We start from the raw sequence: 24,682 nt of genomic DNA on the forward strand, positions 1-24,682 counted from the left end.
GGAAAGAATTGCTTCTCTCGCTGGGACGTGGCCGAACAGGCTAGGTGTCTGAGATGTAGATCCACTTGGACTGTCTGGGATGGAATCAACCCATATCAATGGAGGATCTTGAAAAGACAATGGGAAGCCTCAACGATTAAGCATCAACTCCTACACCAAGTTTCTTCCCCCCCACCTCTCTGCAGGGAAGAGGAGCAATAGCCGGGAGCTGGAGCACAAAGGCGAAGGTGTCACGTGTCTGAGTTAAAGAACTGGGCTGATAGAGACACAGGAACTCACTTGGGACTGAGACATGTAGCATATAGAATTAACCTGCTTGCTTGCATATATATACGTATATATCTCTTTTCTTATAGTTCAAGTATTTGGTTCATTGTAATAGGTTTATAGATTTATATTAAAGTAAGTTTGGCTGTAATGCAAAGGGACCTACAGGCCATATCCTGTATGTTAAGCTAAGGCAAAGTTAGCATATTGATATTAAGACCTTTTACTTAGATAAGTATCCACGCATATGTCTAAGACCTTTTATCTAGACAGATAGACAATGGAAGAATGGTATAAGGGGATTTCCAAGTTTGTACCCACAGACTTAATAGGTACCACAAGGAAAGAACTGAAATGACTAAAGAACAAAAATAACATATGTGCGTATGTACATGTCATCAATACGCATATACATGTGAGCTTATGGAGTCAGCATACCCTAACATTTTGTGGGTGAGGAATGAAATTTGGGCATAGGAGGAAGGATTTCTGGCACTTCGCCCTATAAAAGAGGTAACCCACCTTGCTAGAGGTTTCTTACTCATTCTTCTTCACTCTACTCTCTCTCTATTTTCTACTCTATTCCTCTTCTATCAATGCTACCTATCTACAACAACTACTATTATTGGTAGGATGTACTTGTTCTTCTTAACTTTCTACGTTTCAAGGGAGCTAGGCTAAGCTTTGTTTCCTGAAGTTTTTATTCTTAGTTTGTTTATTAGGTTTTGATTTTAAGTTTAAGTTAGTCAAGTGAACCCTAGTTAGCTTTGATAGCTCTTAGCATTAGTTTCTTCTGAGCATTGCATCTCTCACTCAAGAATTAAGCAACATGAACCGCAAGGCTGATCCTGTGTCTCTTACCACCAGGTTATCAAGGAAGGGTGTAAGTATATTAACCAAAGCTTTGTAGCATACAATATGGTAATACCATACGTATCTCTTGAATAGCAGTAATGCAATTGTAACTTTGTAACTCTGATTATTTTACCATTTACTTACTATTTCATGGATTTTAATAAAAAGTCTTTACGACTATATCTGTCTCAGTGTAAGCTTCCTGTCATATCCTCGAGGGTCCTTTGTAAATTCTGTGAAGCCTGATTTGGGACAAAAACGTTTATCTTCTAATCAAACAGACTGGCAAGCCTAAAACCCATATTATCCAAATTAATATTATTAGTACACCCTAAATCAGGCAACAGACATGAAACAAGGGACAGGGAGAGAGCGAGCCAAGCGGGACCCTCCAGGAGCACGGCACGGCAGAGCCCCAGGCTGAACCCTCTCTTAAACTTTGCTTCTCTGTGCTGACCTAAGGACTTTCAGACTCCATAGGCCAGGTGACTAACACATGGTTAGTTGGTGTGGAAAAGGTGCCTGGTGTCTCTGCAGATAGTCACTGAGAACACTGAGGCCTGAAGGGGTAGAACACGTCTCCTGCAGGAGTCTGGCTTGTTGGACTTGCTGCAGGGAGCCATGGAGAAAGCCAGGGGTCGCTGGTGCTCAAAGGCCCAGTTTCTGAGTCACTGAAGCCAGGGACTTGCCTCTGTGGAATTGTGTGAATCGTGGGCTCCAGCGCTCGGTGGGGGGCGGCTCGGGGGGGGGTTCCGGTGGCGCTCGGCGGGGGGGCGGCACGGCGCTCGGCTGGTGGGGGAGCGGCGCGGCCCGGCGGGCGCCTGGGGGGCGGCGCTTTTTTTTGCTGCTTGGGGCAGCAAAAAAGCTAGAGCCGGCCCTGGCCCCAGGTGTTTCCCTTCCATCTTTCACCCTCTCACTCTGGAAGTTCACGGTGGTGAGCTGATGATGAAAATACCTGCACACTCCCAACAACGCCCCACAGGAGAATTACAACTGGCAATTGGTTCCTACAGCTGTCAGTAAATAGAGCAGAACAGCAAACAAACAGGAACCTGGCAGTGGAGAAGTGACTGGACAGGTCTCTGAATCTGTGTGGGCATCTCTACAGCCACAGCTGAGTTCCCCGTGGGAAAGTGACACTTTATCCCCCAAATCCCAGGAGCGAGGCCCTTTGATAGCAGCAGCTCCTCTGACTAATCAGCACCATGAGCCAGGAAATACCAGGGTAACAATTCAGCTGGGGTTGCAGTGAGTGAATCCCCTACCTGCGGAGTCCTGTGGAGTCGTTTCTGAGCCGTTCCAATCTCCCAGCTTCGCTAGCCCCCAGAGCCATTCTCTCTAGGCAGAGCTCCTGCTCCCATTGACTGCGCCACTTTCCCAGGCTGTGACATCCATCCTGCCGGAGGGGTCAGGGAGCCACAGGGATTAACTCCAGCCTGCCCCTGAGCTTTTCATTCAGTTAATAAATTTTATATGTAATGGAAGCACCGTCCTCTCTAGGCCCATCCACCAGCTTCAAAACCGAAAGAAGGACGGAGGCTGGAACGTGACTGTGACTGGCTCCTCCTCAGGACGGTTATGGCACAAAGATCAAATTCCTCTGACACACCCATGGCGCTAGTGAGAGGGTAGCTTTGGTGCCAGCAGCCTCAGCTCTTAACTTCGACTGGTGACACAGTCAGTTCTGCAGGCTGCTTTCTTGTGCTCCAGGAGTCGCCATAATTACCTCAGTGCTGTGTAAACAATGGGTCCAAAGTCTGCTTCAGCAGCCACTAGACTCAGTGGCCAGGTTAATTTACTCTAGTGCCCTGGAGTATTCCTCATTCCCAGCCCCACCCTACAAATACATGCAGGACTCGTGACTGAAAATACTCATAGATGCAAAATTAACCAGTGACTATTTGGGGGATAGGGTTTGTTGCTATACTCTCCAGGTGGCCCAGCCCCATCCTTTGTGCCTCAGCTCCTGCAATGTTGTTCAGACAGCCTGGCTCAGACACTAGGGTTACCATATTTTGTGCCTCCAAATGGAGGACACTCCATGGGGCCCCGGCCCCGCCCCCAGCCCCACCCACGCCCCCGCCCCAACTCCGCCCCTCCCCAAAGTCTCCGCCCCCTCCCCTGCTTCCCGCGAACATTTGATTCGCGGGAAGCCTGAAGCAGGTAAGGGGGAGTGTGGGGGGAGGAGGCGCAGCCCAGGCTGGCCCCCCGGCGGTTCCAGCCTGGGTCGGCTCGGGCCCTGGGGTGCCGGCCCCGGCCCCCGGCCGACCACCCCCGGCCCGCCCAGCACTGCCGGCCCCCCGGCCCCGCAACCCCGGACCGGCTCCCGGCCCCGCGGGCCCGGCCCCCCGGCCCTGCGACCCCGGCCCGGCTCCCGGCCCCCCGGCTCCCCGGCCCCGTGACCGGCTCCCGGCACCCCGGCTCCCCAGCTCCCCGGCTCCCCGGCTCCCCGGCCCCGCGACCGGCTCCCGGCCCCCCGGCCCCGCGGGCCCGGACCCCCGGCTCCCGGCCCGGACCCCGGCCCGGCACCGCGCCCCCGGCTCCCCGCCCGACCCCGGCTCCTGGCCCGGCCTGGCCCCCGGCCCAGCACTGCGCCCCTGGACCCCGGCCCGGCACTGCGCGCCCGGCTCCCGGCCCGGTTCCCGGCCCGGCACCATTCCCGCGACCCCGGCCCGGCCCCGCACCGCCGACCCCGGCCGAGCCCTCCCTCCCTCCTGATTTTCCCGGACATGCCCGGCTTTTGGGGATTTCCCCCCGGACGGGGATTTGAGCCCCCAAAAGCCGGACATGTCCGGGAAAATCCGGACGTATGGTAACCCTATCCTGGGCCCCAGCTGCTCTGCTCTTCTCCAAGACGCAGGTTCCAGCAAGTCAAAAAAAAAAAAAAGCAAGATGGTGCCAGGCTGTGTGCAACAAACCTGCTGAATTCTCTGGGACCTTGGAAAAATGCTAAATTCCATCACCAGGGAATGTTGTGATAATTGGGGTAAAAATGTCCCTGAATTGTGAGCTGAGCTGTAAGTAATGAGCAAACATTAATAAAATATCACAATAGCCTGTAACAATAAATGCTGAGTTTCAGAGTAGCAGCCGTGTTAGTCTGTATCCGCAAAAAGAAGAACAGGAGGACTTGTGGCACCTTAGAGACTAACAAATTTGTTAGTCTCTAAGGTGCCACAAGTCCTCCTGTTCTTTTTAATAAATGCTGATAGGAAGAACTGCAAACAGAGCGGAGCTACCCCATTGGGTGCCCTAAGCAGGAATAGTGGGGGGTGGCCCTGACCCACCCCTGAGAATTCTAACTGTATTATTTCCACAAATCATGGCCCCCAGAGCTGCTCTGGGCCCTAAGCTACTGCTTAGTCTGCTTATGCCTAGCATTGGCTCTGGTGAGAGACAGGCCAACTGAATCAATCCCAACAGACAGGCTCCTGGTTTAACTCCAGGACTATGTTAAGATCATGCCTGGTAAACATGAGAATTACGGGATGGGAAATCAATGGACCACAATGGGTGTGTCTGAAATTAGGCCAAGCTGGTGAACATAATACTGAGAGGATGGGGTATTCCACACATCTTGGAGTCCTCTAAAAGATAATTTTGGGGGGAAATTAGCCACTGGATGACTGGGAGACAGGTGGACCAGAAAGAGATAGTTTCACCATCATGGCTGCCATGCCCACCATCTCGTGGGACCTCAGAATCCATCATTACATGGTTGGGCCTTCATAGTCCTGATCCAGAGAGATGCGCTGACCAGACCGAGCCAGGGTGGGATCCAGGTGACATCACCACCTCCACCGACTCTGGCTACATCCCAGACACCACCTGGGATAAGAGACTTTTGTTGGATTAAAATAGAAATCAATGTTCATTTTGATACAGAACAGCATAGTTCAGAGCAGGCCCTAGGCTGAGCCTGACAATTAGAAAAAGAAATGGCTCCCAGCTAACACAACAAGGCTGCACTAAATGAAATATGTGAAATTTACAAGGTTGGTGCTAATTGTACCAGCACATCCCTAGACAAAGAGTCTGTTCTGAGAAGTGATAAGAACTTTGTAAAAACAACTTTCCTCCAGAATAGAGCAATAAGATTTGTTGGCTCTCACCCTTAGTACTCTTTATCTTGCTTATTTTCTTTTCCTGTGTAGCAAGTAGTATGGACAGATCTATTGAGGCCTGTCATGCCCCAATGATTGTGGAAGGGTTATGTTAAAGGAAGGATACGTAATAAAATAGAGAGGTAATAAGAAATATGTTAAGTGAAATGAAGGGTGAATGTGAATGTATGTTTAGCTTGAATGGATGATAAAAGGGTAGAAGTGCCAGCTTGGGAATTACAACCCCAATATCACTTGGCTGAAGAATGTATGGAATGAAAATGACCGGGTGACCCTGAGGGCAAACCAGAATACACACTCCACCCCAAATTCCCCAAGGGCGAAGAATCGAAGACCAAGATAACACCAAGCTGTCACGGATGTACCAGCTGCTGATTAAACATCACTTCACACTTGGGAACAGTGATCGATTATCACTTCAAACGTAAAAGCAGTGTGATGAAGCAGATTCCATAGACTGGTATGGGAGTGAATTCCTATAAAAACAGAACCTAAAAACTGAGAACTCTGAGTCTGGTTCTGCAACCACCCTCCAGGAGCATTGGATGCGCATCTGACAAGACTCGGCTCCACCCTCGTGTTCAGGCTACCTGGCCAGTGACTTGGCATGAGCAACTCCTAGGCTGGTAACTATAACAACTTTGCAGAACTTGTGTGTGCATGTGTGAATGAATGGAATGTTATAGCTGTAACTGATTGCTTACTCTGATTCTTTCTGTATTCACAATAAACGTGGCATTTTGCCTTATCCTCTTTAATAAGATCCTACTGGTCTTTATTTTATTGGTATAACACTTTGTCACCCACACACACACCCTCTGTGTCATTTTCCTTCCCTCCCTACTGTTCTCTGCCCTATCCCTCTCCTTTTGCCTTCTGTATATTTTGCAACACAGCTTTAAGCCTGTGGCCAGAAAGAGGCAGCTACAAACAATTCCCTAAACAGCCCGATGCTGGTAAAAGTTTATGTCATGTCCTCGGAGTGGCCGATCAGACCGTGTGCTGTGATTCTCCAGCAGCGAGGCTACAAGTCAGAGTCAGACTCACAGACAGAAGTTGCATTTCCTCTCTTTGCTTTTTCTTCTTCTTTCCCCTCCTGGGCTTGTCTTGTTTGGTCGTCTAGGAAACGGGATCAGACTTTCACAGCAGCAATGGCAGCTCCAGCCCATCTCAACTAACTTCTTCTCTTTTTCTCAAAAGAACAGCTATTACCACTTGTGATACCAGCTAAAGACTGACATACGGGGCGGGGGGGTGCTTCCTTCTAAAATCTCTCTTCAGCTAAAGGAAACAAGGCATGTTATTAAAATGAGAGCCTGACTCAATACTTTAAATTTCAAATGTTTTAACTGTTTGTCCTTCTTTTCTGTATCTTTAATAAAAGGTTAAAGGGATGTTTCATGCTGTGTTTGCCATGGGACTCAGCAGGCTGAGGTCTCTGAAAACCAAACCCCGAACCTTGTTTAAAAGTGCTTAATATTAGACAGTGACAGGGTCATGTTAACACCTTTGGTTCTTTGTGCCCATTGATTTCATCCACATTAATACAACGTATAATATAACATACCAGCATAAGCTCCATGAGGCCTTGACTCAGATGCCTGGTGCAGTTCTCTCTTTTCAGAGCTACTGTTTCAGGCTGTCTGCAGACTCAGGCAGTCATTACCTGTTCCCATTTTCAAAGTTATCTTTGCAACCGTAAAGCTAGAAACTTAGGCTGGGGTTTCACAGCCACCTAGGGGATGTATGATGACATTGCCTACAGTGCCATGTGCCCCATCTGTGACTGTAGCAAATATCTCCAATGGCCAGAGATGGGACATTAGATGGGGAGGGCTCTGAGTTGCTACAGAGAATTCTTTCCCAGGTGTCTGCTTGGTGGGTCTTGCTGACATGTTCAGAGTCTAAGTGATCACCATTTTGGGGGTCAGGAAGGAATGTTAGGTCAGATTGGCAGAGACCCTGGGTTTTTTTGGTCTTCCTCTGCACATTGGGGCTCGGGTCACTTTCTGATTTAAATTAGAGTAAATACTGGATTTTCTATTACTTAAAGTCTTTCAGTCATGACTTGAGAACTTCAGTAACTCAGCCAGAGGCTAGGGGTCTATTACAGGAGTGGGTGGATGAGGTTCTGTAGCCTGCAATGTGCAGGAGGTCAGACTAGATGATCATGATGACCCCTTCTGCCCTTGAAGTCTATATGAATTGAGTGCCCAATTCCTATAAATTTCAAATGGGAACTGGGCATCCAAATGTTTTATGTGATTTTGAAAATCCCCCCTGTGATTTCTGAAGATGCAGATGGAGATTCTGGAGCCCAATATCTGCAGCAAGAGGTGAATTCTGCAGCCTAAGAACTGAGGAATACACTGGGCCCAGCTGTAATAAGGGAAATAATATTTATTTACCACCCACCTGCCCAGGCTTCCCCCCGCACTAGAGAGACACCCCGACAGAGTTCTGGTTGTGAGGAGTGTGACAAGGGCAGGCAGCTGGACAGAAGCTCAGCAGCAGCCCAAGATCAGCAGAGAAAACCCTCTGCACAGTGTCAGTTTCCTTCACAGGTTTCCTGGTACAAGTAAAATAAAACAACTTAGCAGAGTCTGTGGCCACGTTCACTTCATACAGCGGCACAGACTGAGACCCCAAGGGCAGGGCCCCCTCTAGAGATCTGAATCAGTCACTCCGTGTCCAGTGGATGTAGTGGTGGCAGGTTTGTACAATTTTTGGTGGTGCCCAAAATGGGTCCAAGTCCGTCCCCCGTCCCTCCCCGCCTCAGGCTCTGGGATGGAGTTTGGGTGCTGGGTGCAGGCTCTGGGCTGGGGCAGGGGACCAGAGAGGAGGACTCCCCCCAGCCCTCTCCCCACTGGCAGCAGTGAGTTCCAGGGAAGGGGGGGGGGTCCTCCCTGGCCCCCCAGGCTGCTCCTCAGGGGGTCCAACCAGGATAAGCCCTGTCCTGCCCCCATCAGACTTGACTCGGAGTCACCTGCCAGGTGTGGGGAGGCTGCCATGTGCCTCCTCCCCTCCTCCCTTCACAGGCACAGCAGCAGCCTCAGACTGCCCCCAGCGCTGCTCCCTTGTAGCCAGCCGCAGCAGCACCTGGAGAGGGAATGCACCGCAGAGCTGCAGGGGGCAGCCACCCACTGCCCAGGGCAGGCAGGGAAGCTCGGGGGAGGCATGCAGGGGCAGCAGACAGGGCTGGGGACAAGACCCAGCCCCGAACAACTGGTGGAGCCGGGGCCCTGATTTGCTGGAGCCGGGCACCACGGGCCCATACAAGTTGCCGTTCCTGCCCCCAGGAGTTATGTGCGCTCGCTTTGGGATGGGCAAATTCTGCTTTTGTGTAGACTGTGCTTGCCCTTAAGTATGGGGGAATCATTGCGCTGTCTGGTGTGAACAATGCTGCCTCTGTTAAGTGTTGCATTTTGCCTTTACAGACGCAACCTTGAGATCTTAGCCGTCCATGTTAACACTGGCCGAAAAGAAAGAGGCCACGTAAAAGCAAGGAAAATATGCTGCATGAAATAATGCAGCATTCAAGTAATGAAAATCAAAAAGTGCAGGAGTGGCAGGAGAGTGAATGGAGGATTCGCCAGCAGAACAAGGAGCGCCAGCACAAAACCGCGGTGCTCCGGCAGCAAAGCACGGATCAGCTGATAAGCATCATGGAGCGCCAAGCGGACTCGATCCAGGCGCTCGTAGCCATGCAGGTGGAGCACTATCGTGCCCGCTCCCTGCTGCAACCCTTGTCCAAAACTCCTTCCCTTGTGCCCCCATGTCACCTCCAACCCACTTTCCCCAACATCCGAGTTCTTACCGCCACCAGCTGCCTCCAACACATAAGAACGGCCGTACTGGGTCAGACCAAAGGTCCATCTAGCCCAGTATCCTGTCTACCGACAGTGGCCAATGCCAGGTGCCCCAGAGGGAGTGAACCTAACAGGTAATAATCAAGTGATCTCTCTCCTGCCATCCATCTCCACCCTCTGACAAACAGAGGCTAGGGACACCATTCCTTACCCATCGTGGCTAATAGCCATTTAATGGACTTAACCTCCATGAATTTATCCAGTTCTCTTTTAAACGCTGTTATAGTCCTAGCTTCACAACCTCCTCAGGTAAGGAGTTCCACAAGTTGACTGTGCGCTGTGTGAAGATCTTCCTTTTATTTGTTTTAAACCTGCTGCCTATTAATTTCATTTGATGACCCTAGTTCTTGTATTATGTGAATAAGTAAATAACTTTTCCTTATCCACTTTCTCCACATCACTCATGATTTTATATACCTCTATCATATCCCCCCGCCCCTTAGTCTCTTTTCCAAGCTGAAAAGTCCTAGCCTCTTTAATCTCTCCTCATATGGGACCCTTTCCAAACTCCTAATAATTTAAGTTGCCCTTCTCTGAACCTTTTCTAGTGCCAGTATATCTTTTTTGAGATGAGGAGACCACATCTGTACCCAGTATTCAAGATGTGGGCGTACCATCGATTTATATAAGGGCAATAATATATTCTCCGTCTTATTCTCTATACCCTTTTTAATTATTCCTAACATCCTGTTTGCTTTTTTGACCACCTCTGCACACTGCGTGGACATTTTCAGAGAACTATCCACGATGACTCCAAGATCTTTTCCCTGATTTGTTGTAGCTAAATTAGCCCCCATCATATTGTATGTATACTTGGGGTTATTTTTTCCAATGTGCATTACTTTACATTTATCCACATTAAATTTCATTTGCCATTTTGTTGCCCAATCACTTAGTTTTGTGAGATCTTTTTGAAGTTCTTCACAGTCTGCTTTGGTCTTAACTATCTTGAGCAGTTTAGTATCTCTGCAAACTTTGCCACCTCACTTTTTACCCCTTTCTCCAGATCATTTATGAATAAGTTGAATAGGATTGGTCCTAGGACTCACCCTTGGGGAACACCACTAATTACCCCTCTCCATTCTGAGTATTTACCATTAATTCCTACCCTTTGTTCCCTGTCTTTTAACCAGTTCTCAATCCATGAAAGGACCTTCCCTTTTATCCTATGACAACTTAATTTACGTAAGAGCCTTTGGTAAGGGACCTTGTTAAAGGCTTTCTGGAAATCTAAGTACACTATGTCCACTGGATCCCCCTTGTCCACATGTTTGTTGACCCCTTCAAAGAACTCTAATAGATTAGTAAGACACGATTTCCCTTTACAGAAACCATGTTGACTTTTGCCCAACAATTTATGTTCTTCTATGTGTCTGACAATTATATTCTTTACTATTGTTTTGACTAATTTGCCCGGTACCGATGTTAGACTTACCGGTCTGTAATTGCCAGGATCACCTCTACAGCCCTTTTTAAATATTGGCGTTACATTAGCTATCTTCCAGTCGTTGGGTACAGAAGCCAATTTAAAGGACAGGTTACAAACCCTAGTTAATAGTTCCGCAATTTCACATTTGAGTTCTTTCAGAACTCTTGGGTGAATGCCATCTGGTCCCGGTGACTTGTTAATGTTAAGTTTATCAATTAATTCCAAAACCTCCTCTAGTGACACTTCAATCTGTGACAGTTCCTCAGATTTGTCACCTACAAAAGCCGGCTCAGGTTTGGGAATCTCCCTAACATCCTCAGCCATGAAGACTGAAGCAAAGAATCCATTTAGTTTCTCCACAATGACTTTATCGTCTTTAAGTGCTCCTTTTGTATTTCGATCGTCCAGGGGCCCCACTGGTTGTTTAGCAGGCTTCCTGCTTCTGATATACTTAAAATACATTTTGTTATTACCTTTGGAGTTTTGGGCTAGCCGTTCTTCAAACTCCTCTTTGGCTTTTCTTATTACATTTTTACACTTAATTTGGCAATGTTTATGCTCCTTTCTATTTACCTCACTAGGATTTGACTTCCACTTTTTAAAGGAAGCCTTTTGGTCTCTCACTGCTTCTTTTACATGGTTGTTAAGCCACGGTGGCTCTTTTTTAGTTCTTTTACTGTGTTTCTTAATTTGGGGTATACATTTAAGTTGGGCCTCTATTATGGTGTCTTTAAAAAGCGCCCATGCAGCTTGCAGGGATTTCACTTTAGTCACTGTACCTTTTAATTTCTGTTTAACTAACCTCATCATTTTTGCATAGTTCCCCCTTTTGAAATTGCCACAGTGTTGGGCTGTTGAGATGTTCTTCCCACCACAGGGATGTTAAATGTTATTATATGATGGTCACTATTTCCAAGCGGTCCTGTTATAGTTACCTCTTGGACCAGCTCCTGCGCCCCACTCAGGACTAAATCTAGAGTTGCCTCTCCCCTTCTGGGTTCCCGTACACCCGTAGATTCACCACCCAGCCCTGAAAACTATGACCCTTACCCACTGTACTCAATCCCCATCACCATGCAGTATAGCCATCCTGAAGTGCAGCACTCATTGCACAGCACTCCAGACAGGACATACGCCAATCTGTGATTGTACAGTTCCCCACTTGCAGCTTCCTGAACAGGCCAGTGTTCCAAAAGATGCACGCGTCATGAACGTTTCCAGGCCAGCCTGTGTTAATGTAAATGAAACACCCACGGTGATCCACAAGCGCCTGGAGAACCATTGAGAAATACCCCTTCCGATTAACGTACTTGGAGGCTAGGTGGGCTGGTGCCAGAATTGGAATATGCATCCCATCTGTCGCCCCTCCGCAATTAGAGAAACCCATTTGTGCAAAGCCAGCCACAAGGTCATGCACATTACCCAGAGTCACGGTTCTTCTGAGCAGGATGTGATTAATGGCTCTGCAAACTTGCATCAACACGATTCCAGTGGTCGACTTTCCCACTCCAAACTGGTTAGCGACCGACCGGTAACTGTCTGGAGTTGCGAACTTCCAGATTGCAATAGCCACCCGCTTCTCCACTGTCAGGGCAGCTCTCAATCTCATGTTCTTGCGCCGCAGGGTGGGGGCGAGCTCCTCACACAGTCCCATGAATGTGGCTTTTCTCATCCGAAAGTTCTGCAGCCACTGCTCGTCATCCTGGACTTGCATGACGATTTGATCCCACCACTCAGTGCTTGTTTCCCGAGTCCAAAAGTGGTGTTCCACGGTGGTGAGCATGTCCGTAAAAGCCACAAGCAAACTTGTGTCGGATGCATTACTCAAGTCGATATCATAATCGGAGCCCTCACTGTCACTTTGGCTCCTAAGGAATAACTCGATTGCCAAACGTGACGTGCTGGCGAGGCTCGTCAGCATACTCCTCAGCAGTTCGGTTCCATTCCCCCAGACCGAAAGGGAAGACAGAGCGCGCAGCACAAAAAACATTGGAAGATGGCGCCAAATGTGGAGGGAAGCACAGGGATTGCTGGGATGCGAACCGATGCATCACGGGGCGTTGGGACAGGACCCAGAATGCCCTGCACTCCCTCCCCTTCCCACAAGCCACAGCACCAGAATGGGAAAAGATGCTCTGTGGAATAGCTTTATGTGCCCTAGGGTGAATTTCATCAGGATCTGACAACTCCAATACATCTAACTTATCTAAATATATTTTAACCTGTTCTTTCCCTAGTTTGGCTGGCATTCCTTCCCCTTGCTGTTAATATTAATTGTGTTGAGTATCTGGACACAATTTTACTGAAGACTGAACCAAAATAGGCATTAAACACAGTGTCTGTGACCAGGACATGGGTGATCATGACTAGTGGTCAGAGCAGGAGTCATTAGCCAGTAGTCAGAGCCCAGGGTCAGAACAGGAGTCAGAGGTTTGATGCCAGACCCAGGGGTTAGAGCTGATGTCAGAGGTCAGGAATCGGAGCCGAGGGTCAGAACCGGGTTACTTGGAATGAGGCAAGAGAGGGGCAAGTTTTGGGCCAAGTTAGGAGCAGAATGAGAACAAGGCAGGAACAAGACTGGGAACAAGCCAGTGCAGGAGCTGTCACAGCCCAGCCATGGGATAAGGGTTTGAGCTGCCACTGAACCCCTGTTGCTGGTGGACTTCAGAGCTGGTCTGCTGACTCTTCCAAGCAAATCAGGCAGTGTAGCCAAACAGGCAGTTTACTACAGGCCAGCTGAACTGGTTAGGTTGCCCAGAGACTGGCAGGCCCTGATTCCTGACAGTAGACCTGCCCCGATGGCAACTCATAGGGGCCTCATGGTCCAGTTTCTTGGGGTACTTCCCATGGAGCTCTCGCAATAGATCCTGGGTATGAATGTTCTCTACTGGTTCCCAAGACCACACGTCTGGACTGTAGACTTTCCAGTCCACCAGGTACTGGAGCCTTCCCCTAACTTGCCGAGAGTTGAGGATTCAGTGGACCATTCAGGAGTAATAGAAAAGCAGAGAAGGAACAGAGAAGAGGGACTGGGAGTGCAAACAGACTGAGTGAGCAGCCTCTGAGTATCCTCATTTGTTATGCTCTGTAGAGCTTGTTAGACGCTTGCTGAGAAAAATCACCCAGCGTCCCCCCTGCACTGGACAGTGTTCCCCTGCACACCCCACAGTCCTGCTGGGACAGACAGAATGGAGGCACATCCTCCTCCTCAGTACACTTTGGCCAAATGGACAGTGCACTGGGGTAGGAGCCAAGCAACCATAAATACTAGACTCATCTCTCCTGCTGGCAGAGTAACCTGTCACCTGGGGAAGAAGGAAGACTCGAAAAGTGTTTGACTCCCTCAGTCCAGCGTGTGGACCAGCTGGATTCACTCACTGATGCAGCGGGGGAAGGGAGCCCTGGCTACTAGTAATCCTGAAGTAAACCTGCTGCCCCCACCCCAAGTGCCGCCACCGCAGCTCCCATTGGCCAGGAACCGGAGGGAGGTCATGGCACAGTTTCTGGGAGCTTCTTGAGGTAAGCGCCGCCCGGAACCTTCCCCCTGACCCTCCCATGCCCCAACCCCCTGTCCCGGCCCTGATTCCCCTCCCACTCTCTGAACGCCCCAGTCCCAGCCTGGAGCCCTCCTGCACCCCTCATCCCCAGCCCCACCCTAGAGCCCGCACCCCCAGCCGGAGCCTTCCCGCACCCCAACCCCCAATTTTGTGAGCATTCATGGCCTGCCATACAATTTCCATACCCAGATGTGGCCCTTGGGCCAAAAAGTTTGTCCACCCCTGCTCTAATAGGATAGATCCATGTCTCAGCCTCACTACCTTTCAGAAAGAATGTGCCCCATCTATGTGCTTGACCAAGCTGTCTGTATTATGCATACGTAACCCTCCGTTTCTAGTGGATGATGTATAGATGCAAACAGCCCACTGCTGACGCCAGCTGTTGCAGCTAGTTCTTTAGTTCAAGCGATGAAGAGCTGTGCTGCAGTCATGAAAGACCAACATTCAAATCCTCGTGATGATGCAGGGGATATTCCAATGACACTGAAAATAACTTTTATATTTTAAACAGTAAAAACTTACTTAAGAACATAAGAACAGCCGTACCGGGTCAGACCAATGGTCCATCTAGCCCAGTATCCTGTCTACCGACAGTGGCCAATGCTTGCCAAAAGCTACGTTATCAACACTGTAAATAACAAGCATTACTGTGGCAGTGGGGAGCATTGAGCATTTGCAAGATTCCTGTTTGCTAAGACAACCTAGAGCCAGTGGGGTGTGACTGTCCTGGGGAGCTGACCCATGCTTGGAGATCAGCAGTAGCTCCCGGGCCCCATATTCAGCATTATTCAAATAGTTAAATGTGTCCAGAGCATCAATGTGGTGACAGTTTATTGTCCAGGTAGATGCCAGGCACAAGGGCTAATGGTTATGAGGGGGAACATCTAGGTTGGTGTTTTAAAGGGTAGAGGCCCATCTGAGTGTGCTGGAAATGCACATGCAGAAGTGCACAGGCATTTGCATGCACAGCTACCACAACACCCCCCCCCCCCACACACACACACATTCACACTGTCATAGAAATTCCTGTCCGTTTCAGTTGAGGAATAAGGAGAGACGGACACAGCTAATCAAGCAAGGAGCTTAGTCAATAGGTCAATAACGTGCCATCGCTGGTAATTAGTAACAATGGTCAATGATGGGATATTAAAAGTTACTACAGAGAACTTTTCCCAGAGGGTCTGGCTGGAGAATCTTGCCCGCATGCTCGGGGTTCAGCTGATCGCCATATTTGGGGTCGGGAAGGAATTTTCCTCCAGGGTAGATTGGCAGAGGCCCTGGAGGTTTTTCGCCTTCCTCCACAGCATGGGGTATGGGGCAGGGGTTGCTTGCTGGAGGATTCTCTGCGACTTGTAGTCTTTAAATCATGATTTGGGGACTTCAACAGCTGAGTCAAGGGAGAGAATTATTCCAGGAGTGGGTGGGTCAGCTTTTGAGGCCTGCATCATGCGGGAGGTCAGACTAGATGATCATAATGGTCCCTTCTGACCTTAAAGTCTATGAGTCTATGAGGGGCGATCCGTTTATTTCAATTGCAATTGGGTTTGAGCTCATAAGTCAGCAAGAACAAAGAAAACACTTACACCAAAGCGTTATATGCAGTTGACTATGATAATCTATCGCTCTATGATTGGCCAAATTTGCTATCATTACCATACATAATTAGCAAGCTACATGTATCTGCCCCTCTTATGACCCCTTATTGTTCATCTACTTGCTTTCCCCTTGAGTTATTTTGCAAACCAAGCAGTTAGTTATCTACAGGACGCAGGCACAGAAAGGTCCATTAGGGTGACCAGACAGCAAGTGTGAAAAATCGGGACGGGGGTGGGGGGTAATAGGATCCTGTATAAGAAAAAGACCCAAAAATCGGGACTGTCCCTATAAAATCGGGACACCTGGTCACCCTAAGGTCCATTGTCTCCAGGTTTGGAGTTGGGCTACATTTCCTCTCGAAGGAACTTCCTGAGTTAAGATATAGCTGACGGTGCATGTTTCCCATGTGTACATGGCAAATTTTCCCCCTGGCAGTTAAGTAGAATAATTTTATATCAACACTAAGGGCCTGGCCCCTCTGCCCTCACTCACTGGAGGAGCTCCATTGACATCAGGGTACCAACGATACGGCTCACATGAACCAGGGCTGCAGGATGGGGCCCATTGGGAGGGGGTGTCTATGCCCACAACCAGCCAGTGCAGCGAGGCCCTTCGCAGGCACATTCTGCAGTCTCCAGGGCAGAAGCAGGTACAGAACTGAGCTCCCATTTTCAGGGCACGAAGCTCCATCCTCCAGTTCTGAAACTTTGAGCCCATAAGTTAATTCTATAGAAAGAGACTCTGCCAGTCCTAGCTCTTGCTGTGCTGTTCTCTGCTGCTGGGGCACTTCCCCTCTTCTCACAAACCCCCTCCCTGCGGAAGTGCCCGGGCTGCAGCTCCCCACACACTAGAGATAGTTTCTTTAACCCTTCAGCTGCTGCAGATACTAACTCACCCACCTCCCACTATGGAGCACAATCACCCAGGACAGGGGTCGGCAACCTTTCAGACGTGCTGTGCCGAGTCTTCATTTATTCACTGGAATTTAAGGTTTCGCGTACCAGTCATACATTTTAAGAAGGTCTCTTTCTATAAGTCTATAATATATAACTAAACTATTGTTGTATGTAAAGTAAATACGGTTTTTAAAATGTTTAAGAAGCTTCATTTAAAATTAAATTAAAATGCAGAGCCCTCCGGACCGGTGGCCAGGACCTGGGCAGTGTGAGTGCCACTGAAAATCAGCTCCCGTGCCACGTTTGGCACACGTGCCATAGGTTGCCTCCCCCTGACCCAGAGTCTTGGGCCAGGCTGAGCTGTTATTTCAGCAGGGCCTTAAGGGACCAGGGCAGAGTCCAGTGGAGACATTTTAAACCCATCTGGGCCTGATCTGGAGATTAAACCCTGCAAAAATTCCTGCTACAGAACAAACCTTGAAATGCTCACCCACCCCACCCCCCATTCTCAAAGACCTGAGGAAATTCCTAGACTGGGGGGAGGGGAGCGCTTTTGCTGAACTGGAGCTAAAGGTTGCATGGTGGAGAAGTGTCACTGCAGGGGAAAACTCCCAGTACTAAAGGAATTCTGTAGTTTTCTCAAAAACCACCAAGGTTCAAAAGCCTGGAGATTCTAAGTTAAGGCGACGCTTTCAAAACAAACCCCAACATTGGACAGTCTGCAAATGCACAGTTAGATCAAATAACTGAGGTTCTGCCCTGTGCCAGCACCCGCCTCTCACCCCACCCCCCACCCCTGCCCTCCCTACTGCCCCGGCCTCATCAGCAACAGCCCCCGTCCCCCCCAATACCCAGTTACAGTTCCCAGCACCCACCCTGCGCACCCCCCATGGACCTCCCCAGTATTGCCAACCCCAAATGTTTAAAAAACATGAGTCAGGCTCCCCTAAAATCATGAGATGATGTAAAATAATAGATATTAGATTCTTTTTATTTGCCTTCTGCTTTTTGAGCCTTTAGGGTGCACTGGGGTCACATTTTGAAGCTTTCTCCACAGCCAGGAGGGCTAGAAACTTACTTTTTCTTTAAGAAGGAAGGCTGAATCATCACATCTCCACTAGACTCCAGGAGCTGGGGCTTTAAGGAAAACTATCATTCTCCTGAGACTCAGACTCATGACAAAATCATGAGAACCCAGTCCAGACACACTGCCCATGCCCTGGGGGAGGGGCTGGGCCCGGCGAGGGGAGGGGCTGGCTGTGGGGTTTTGCCTGGCTGGAAGGTGGTGCCCATGGGGCCGGCCAGCATGGAGAGTCCCAGCTGCTCCCCCTGGGGCAGGGCTCCACCCCCAGTGTGTGTGGGGATGGCACCAACCTGCTTTTAGAGCTAGTTTCCACTAAAAGTGCTACAGCAGCTATATAGCATCTAGTGAAGACACTCATGTGCCCCTCCCCTCACCCCTCTTTGCCTCCTGATGCCTGCCCCTTCCCTCACCCTCTGCCCTCTATAGCTCCTGCACCTCTCCTCAATCCTCTCTGCCCCCTGGTGCCCACCTGTCCCCTCCCTCACTTCTGCCTCACTGGCGCCCATCTGTCTCACCCCACTCAGTCACTGGAGCCTGCCCCTCCTCTCACCCCATGCCAGCCTAGCACCCGCCCCTTTCCTCATCCCCTGCTGTCCACCTGGAGACTACCGCTCCCAGTGCCCTGTTCTCTCCTCTGGCACCTGCTCACTCACTTCCCTTTGCCACCCAGTGCCCACCCATCACTTCTCCCATCTCTGTCCCTCCATCTAACACCTTGGCACCCACGCATCCCCTCACTCCCCTCTTCCCCCTGGTGTCTGCCCCTCCCCTTACCCCTCCTCTATCCACCTGCTGTCCATCTCCTCCCCTCACACTCGCTACCCCCTGGAACACGTAATTCTCCTCACCCCTCTCACCTCCCCTGTCACCCACTCCTCCCCTCACCCATCTCAGCCATATGATGCCCACCCTTCTCCCCAACCCCTATGACAAAATGGGATTTTTCTGCAATATTTTTATGACCCTGTGTGTGCCTCAGTTTCCCCCATAAGCTGCATTGCTACCCAGAGGATGTGAAAGGGTTAGCACTGCTCCTGGATCAGAGCAGGAGACAGGAGGGGTGTGTGTGTTATCTGGCTCTCTGGGGGGAAGGCAGAGGATCATTAAAGAACAGGAAATTTTTGGAAAGCGTAGGGGACAATTTCCTGGTGCAAGTGCTGGAGGAACCAACTAGGGGCAAAGCTTTTCTTGACCTGCTGCTCACAAACAGGGAAGAACTAGTAGGGGAAGCAAAAGTGGATGGGAACCTGGGAGGCAGTGACCATGAGATGGTCGAGTTCAGGATCCTGACACAAGGAAGAAAGGAGAGCAGCAGAATATGGACCCTGGACTTCAGAAAAGCAGACTTTGACTCCCTCAGGGAACAGATGGGCAGGATCCCCTGGGAGAATAACATGAAGGGCAAAGGGGTCCAGGAGAGCTGGCTGTATTTTAAAGAATCATTATTGAGGTTGCAGGAACAAACCATCCCGATCTGTAGAAAGAATAGTAAATATGGCAGGCGACCAGCTTGGCTAAACAGTGAAATCCTTGCTGATCTTAAACGCAAAAAAGAGGCTTATAAGAAGTGGAAGATTGGACAAATGACCAGGGAGGAGTATAAAAATATTGCTCAGGCGTGCAGGAGTGAAACCAGGAAGGCCAAATCACACTTGGAGTTGCAGTTAGCAAGAGATGTTAAGAGTAACAAGAAGGGTTTCTTCAGGTATGTTAGCAACAAGAAGAAAATCAAGGAAAGTGTGGGCCCCTTACTGAATGAGGGAGGCAACCTAGTGACCGAGGATGTGGAAAAAGCTAATGTACTCAATGATTTTTTTGCCTCTGTCTTCACGCACAAGGTCAGCTCCCAGATTGCTGCACTGGGCAGTACAGCATGGGGAGAAGGTGACCAGCCCTCTGTGGAGAAAGAAGTGGTTCGGGACTATTTAGAAAAACTGGACGTGCACAAGTCCATGGGGCCGGATGCGCTGCATCCGAGGGTGCTAAAGGAGTTGGCGGGTGAGATTGCAGAGCCATTAGCCATTATTTTTGAAAACTCATGGCGATCGGGGGAGGTCCCAGATGACTGGAAAAAGGCTAATGTAGTGCCCATCTTTAAAAAAGGGAAGAAGGAGGATCCGGGGAACTACAGGCCAGTCAGCCTCACCTCAGTCCCTGGAAAAATTATGGAGCAGGTCCTCAAGGAATCAATTATGAAACATTTAGAGGAAAGGAAAGTGATCAGGAACAGTCAGCATGGATTCACGAAGGGGAAGTCGTGCCTGACTAACCTAATTGCCTTCTATGATGAGATAACTGGCTCTGTGGATGAGGGGAAAGCAGTGGATGTGTTATTTCTAGACTTTAGCAAAGCTTTTGATACTGTCTCCCACAGTATTCTTGTCACCAAATTAAAGAAGTATGGGCTGGATGAATGGACTGTAAGGTGGATAGAAAGCTGGCTAGATCGTCGGGCTCAACGGGTAGTGATCAATGGCTCCATGTCTAGTTGGCAGTCGGTTTCAAGTGGAGTGCCCCAAGGGTCGGTCCTGGGGCCGGTTTTGTTTAATATCTTTATTAATGATCTGGAGGATGGTGTGGACTGCACTCTCAGCAAGTTTGCAGATGACACTAAACTAGGAGGTGTGGTAGATACACTAGAGGGTAGGGATCGGATACAGAGGGACCTAGACAAATTAGAGGATTGGGCAGAAAAAAACCTGATGAGGTTCAACAAGGACAAGTGCAGAGTCCTGCACTTAGGACGGAAGAATCCCATGCACTGCTACAGACTAGGGACCGAATGGCTAGGTAGCAGTTCTGCTGAAAAGGACCTAGGGGTCACAGTGGACGAGAAGCTGGATATGAGTCAACAGTGTGCTCTTGTTGCCAAGAAGGCTAACGGCATTTTGGGCTGTATAAGTAGGGGCATTGCCAGCAGATCGAGGGACGTGATCGTTCCCCTTTATTCGACATTGGTGAGGCCTCATCTGGAATACTGTGTCCAGTTTTGGGCCCCACACTACAAGAAGGATGTGGAAAAATTGGAAAGAGTCCAGCGGAGGGCAACAAAAATGATTAGGGGTCTGGAGCACATGACTTATGAGGAGAGGCTGAGAGAACTGGGATTGTTTAGTCTCCAGAAGAGAAGAATGAGGGGGGATTTGATAGCAGCCTTCAACTACCTGAAGGGGGGTTCCAAAGAGGATGGAGCTCGGCTGTTCTCAGTGGTGGCAGATGACAGAACAAGGAGCAATGGTCTCAAGTTGCGGTGGGGGAGGTCCAGGTTGGATATCAGGAAAAACTATTTCACTAGGAGGGTGGTGAAACACTGGAATGCGTTACCTAGGGAGGTGGTGGAGTCTCCTTCCTTGGAGGTTTTTAAGGCCCGGCTTGACAAAGCCCTGGCTGGGATGATTTAGCTGGGAATTGGTCCTGCTTTGAGCAGGGGGTTGGACTAGATGACCTCTTGAGGTCCCTTCCAACTCTGATATTCTATGATTCTATGATTCTATGATTCTAACTGGCTGAAACCAGCCCAAATCAACAGAAGATCCAGCAAGATGAAGAGATGCTCCCAAGGACTGAATAATCAACACAGGAAACCCCAGCGGGGGGACTTGGGAACTGAGCTGGAGAACAGGAGAATGGAGGCTTTTTCGAGGGACAAAGGCAGGAGCCCAGACTGGGGGAGACAAAGAGAGAGAGCCAGAGATGGAGTCCATCACAGCTTGGCTGGCCCATCCATGGGCTGGTTTGACCAGGCTGGACTATAGCTTAAATTCTGCCTCACCGTGCTGACCTAAGAACGATAAGATTCTGTAGCTGGGTGTGTCAAAGTGGGAATTTTCCGTAATATTTTTATGACCTTTGTGTGTGCCTCAGTTTCCCCTGTGTTCTGCACTGTTACCAGTGGGTGACAAAGGAGCGTTTGCGCTCAGGGCAGGCTGAGAGACATGGATATCAGTGTTTCTCAACAATTGGACGTGGACCGGCGCTGGTCCCTGAGGTCTCCCTGGCACAGTTTAGGAAGGCAGCAAGTGGTCCCTGGTATGTAAAAGGTTGAGAAACACTGGTTTGTCTGATTGTGAATGGGCCATTGGAAATGGAGTGGCTGAGGCCAACCCCATATCAATGGGGAATCCAATTGCCAAGACATTGACACCTGGCAGCCAATGACCCAGAGAGAGAGAGAGAATTCCCCACTTTTCAGCAGGGAAGCTGAGCAACATTCCCCAGCTCCAGAACAAAGGTCTGGAGAGGTCTGAGGTGGGGATAAGAGCTGGTGGCTGGAAGGGACTCTGGAGCCCGGAGGAGAGAGACAAAAGGGGAGAGCAGGAGAGAGACAGGGCAAAGGATAGAGTCCATCACAGCTTGTCTGGCCCACTAGGACACTGGCATTGGCCACAGGGACTATGGGGTGACTTCTGCCTGTCTGGGCTGACCTAAGGACTATGGGATCCTGTAGCCAAGTGACTAATCAATGGTTCTCTTGTTTGCAAAGGTTGCCTGTGTCTCTGGGAATACTCCCTGGGAGTATCGCGCCCTGACAGGGCACAATACAGGCCTCCCGCAGGAGTCTGGCTGGGCTGGATTCACTGCAGGGAGCCACAGAGAGAGATGGGGTCGCTGGTGCCAATGGCCTTGTCTTGGAGCCTTGGAGGCCAGAGGCCTGCCCCTGTGGAGCTGGGGAGTGCTTAGGGCTGTGCACATGAAAGGGGTCACTCCCAGGGGACTGGTTACTGGCTGGGCACAGATCAGACCCTGGGACTCTGTGACACCTCCTTGTGCCCCTGGCCTAGCCACATACCCCTTACCCCTCCTGGCACCCATCCTGGTACTTGCCCCTCCCCCACCTCTGCCCTTGTGCCTGCCCCTCACCTCATCATCCCTGTGCTCCCCTTGTGCCCACCGCTTCCCTCACCCCTTCTCTAGCCCTCAGCTGTCCACCCCTCCCTTTGTTCCTCTGCTCCCATGATGCATGTCCCTCCCCTCACTCCCTCTGTGCCCCAAGCACTGGCCTTTCTCCCTCAGCCCACTCCATCCCCTGTCACCCACTGCTCCTCTCACCCATCTCAGCCCCATGGCACCCACCCCTCTTCTCACACACATTTGCCCTCTGGACCCTGCCCCTCCCCTCTGCCCTCCTCTGACCCCTGCCACCCACTCCTCCCATCATCCCCCTCTACCCACCTACCTCCCCTCCACCCTCCTCTGCCTGCCTATCACCTGCCCCTCTCCTTGCCCTCTCTGCCCCTAGTGCCCATCCCTCCTCTTGTCCACCTTTCTCCACTGGTTCCTGCCCCTTCCCTGACACCCCTATGATCCCCTGCTGCTCTCCCTTCCCCTTGTCCCCCAGTACCCATCCCTTCCTTGGCCCCCTTCTACCCTCTGGCACTCGCCCCTTCCACCATCCGCAATCCCCTGAGGACTAGCTCCTCTCCTCACCCCCACTTAGCCCCCTGCTTCCCCCATCCTCATCTCTCTCTGCCCCCTGGCACCAGCCCCTTCTCTTGCCCCCCTTCCCATCCCTAGTGCCTGCCTCTCTCCTCACAGGTAGACAGCTGGGAGGTGTCATTCCCAGCTCAGGTAGACATACACATGCTAGCTCTGCTCCAGCTATTGCCTAAAAATAGCAGCATGGCCGTGGCAGCTCAGGCTAACCACCTGCACAGGGACCGTGGTGGTCCAGCGGGACTGGATGTGGGCACTAGCCTGAGCCGCTGCCCCACTGCTGCTCTTCGTGAGCTGCTGGAGCAGAGCTAGAGCATGTACGTCTGCCCGTGCTGGGAATCACAGATCCCAGCTGCTGTGTAGATGCCCCTGGGAGCCAGGGAGGCTGGCAGAGCGCTGCTCCAGTCAGTGTCTGAGCGCTGACTGATCAGCATGGCCTGACACGAGCCTCTGCCTCCCCTAACAACCAGCTCCAACTGGCTAAGCCAGGGCCTCTCAAAGGTGCTGTTCCCCCTCTTCCTGCCCCAGCCAAACGTATCCCTGAAAACAGTTAACAATCAACACAAACACATCTTGGAATTCCCAATACTTACAGCTAGAGCCTGGGACATTCTCTTTATTGTTATAATTTTATGAAGTTTTTTTTGTGGGGTGAGGGGAATTTCCTGTTATTTCATTTTATCCGAGCAGGGGCTGGGAACGGGTCCTGTCGCTGGGGGAGGGAGGCCTGGAGGGTTGCAAAACGAGCTTGCCCCACACTCACTCTGCAGTGGCAGCTCCTGTCTCATGGGGCTGGGCCCTGCTCCACACTCTGGCTATTGTGACCTGGCACACGAGGTTGCAGCACCACTCAGGTTGGACCCTGCTGCCCTTCCATCAGCATGAATGAGGGTGGCCAGGACAAATTTGAGTGAGTGGCGCTACAGCCCCATGTACCAGGCCAAAATGTCACTCACTCAGATCTGACCTGGCCCCCAGTGTCGTGATCACCTCTCGGTCGGTTGGATGCAAACAACAGAGGTGAACCTAGGTTCACTGGCCAAGGTGGGCAGCCAGGAAAGGTTTCAGAGTAGCAGCCGTGTTAGTCTGTATCCGCAAAAAGAACAGGAGTACTTGTGGCACCTTAGAGACTAACACATTTATTTGAGCATAAGCTTTCGAGGGCTAAAACACTCTTCATCGGATGCATAGAATGGAACATATAGTGAGGAGATATAGCCAGGAAAGGAAATTTCAAAAACATGGCGGGAGGGCTTCAGGGGGAGCCTAGCTTTTGGCCTCTGTGACCCCTGCACAGGGGAGTTTACATTTGTGAGCAGAGCGGTAACTATTGCAGGGACTGGGGCACGATGGGGCAGGGCCTGGAGGACTGTTGGGGTTCACACGGGTCATGCAGTGTCTACACTCGCACTGTGCTGACCTATGTAGATCAACCCCAGCTCTGTGCCAGTCAGGGAGGTGGCTTTACTGCATCGCCCTGGCAGGGTGCGTGCGTCAGCCCCAGACAGATTGCAGTGCAGACACACACACATACACAGCTCGACACGAGGCAATTTACCTCAACTTAACTTT

At 50.4% G+C, this 24,682-nt stretch overlaps 1 protein-coding gene across 2 annotated transcripts in view; it reads right to left on the bottom strand.

Annotated features, from left to right (window-relative positions):
• The window catches only part of LOC101950965 (butyrophilin subfamily 1 member A1-like), a 36,612-nt gene extending 33,778 nt beyond the window's left edge, over positions 1–2,834 (bottom strand). For both annotated transcript variants that reach the window (XM_065564999.1, XM_065564998.1), the window contains exon 1: positions 2,388–2,834. The gene's annotated coding sequence lies outside the window, so the exon portion shown is untranslated. The remainder of the gene's footprint in view (positions 1–2,387) is intronic.
• Positions 2,835–24,682: the final 21,848 nt, after the last annotated feature.

The sequence above is a fragment of the Chrysemys picta genome, chromosome 12 (assembly GCF_011386835.1).
Source record: "Chrysemys picta bellii isolate R12L10 chromosome 12, ASM1138683v2, whole genome shotgun sequence".
In the NCBI taxonomy this organism is placed as follows: domain Eukaryota; kingdom Metazoa; phylum Chordata; order Testudines; family Emydidae; genus Chrysemys; species Chrysemys picta.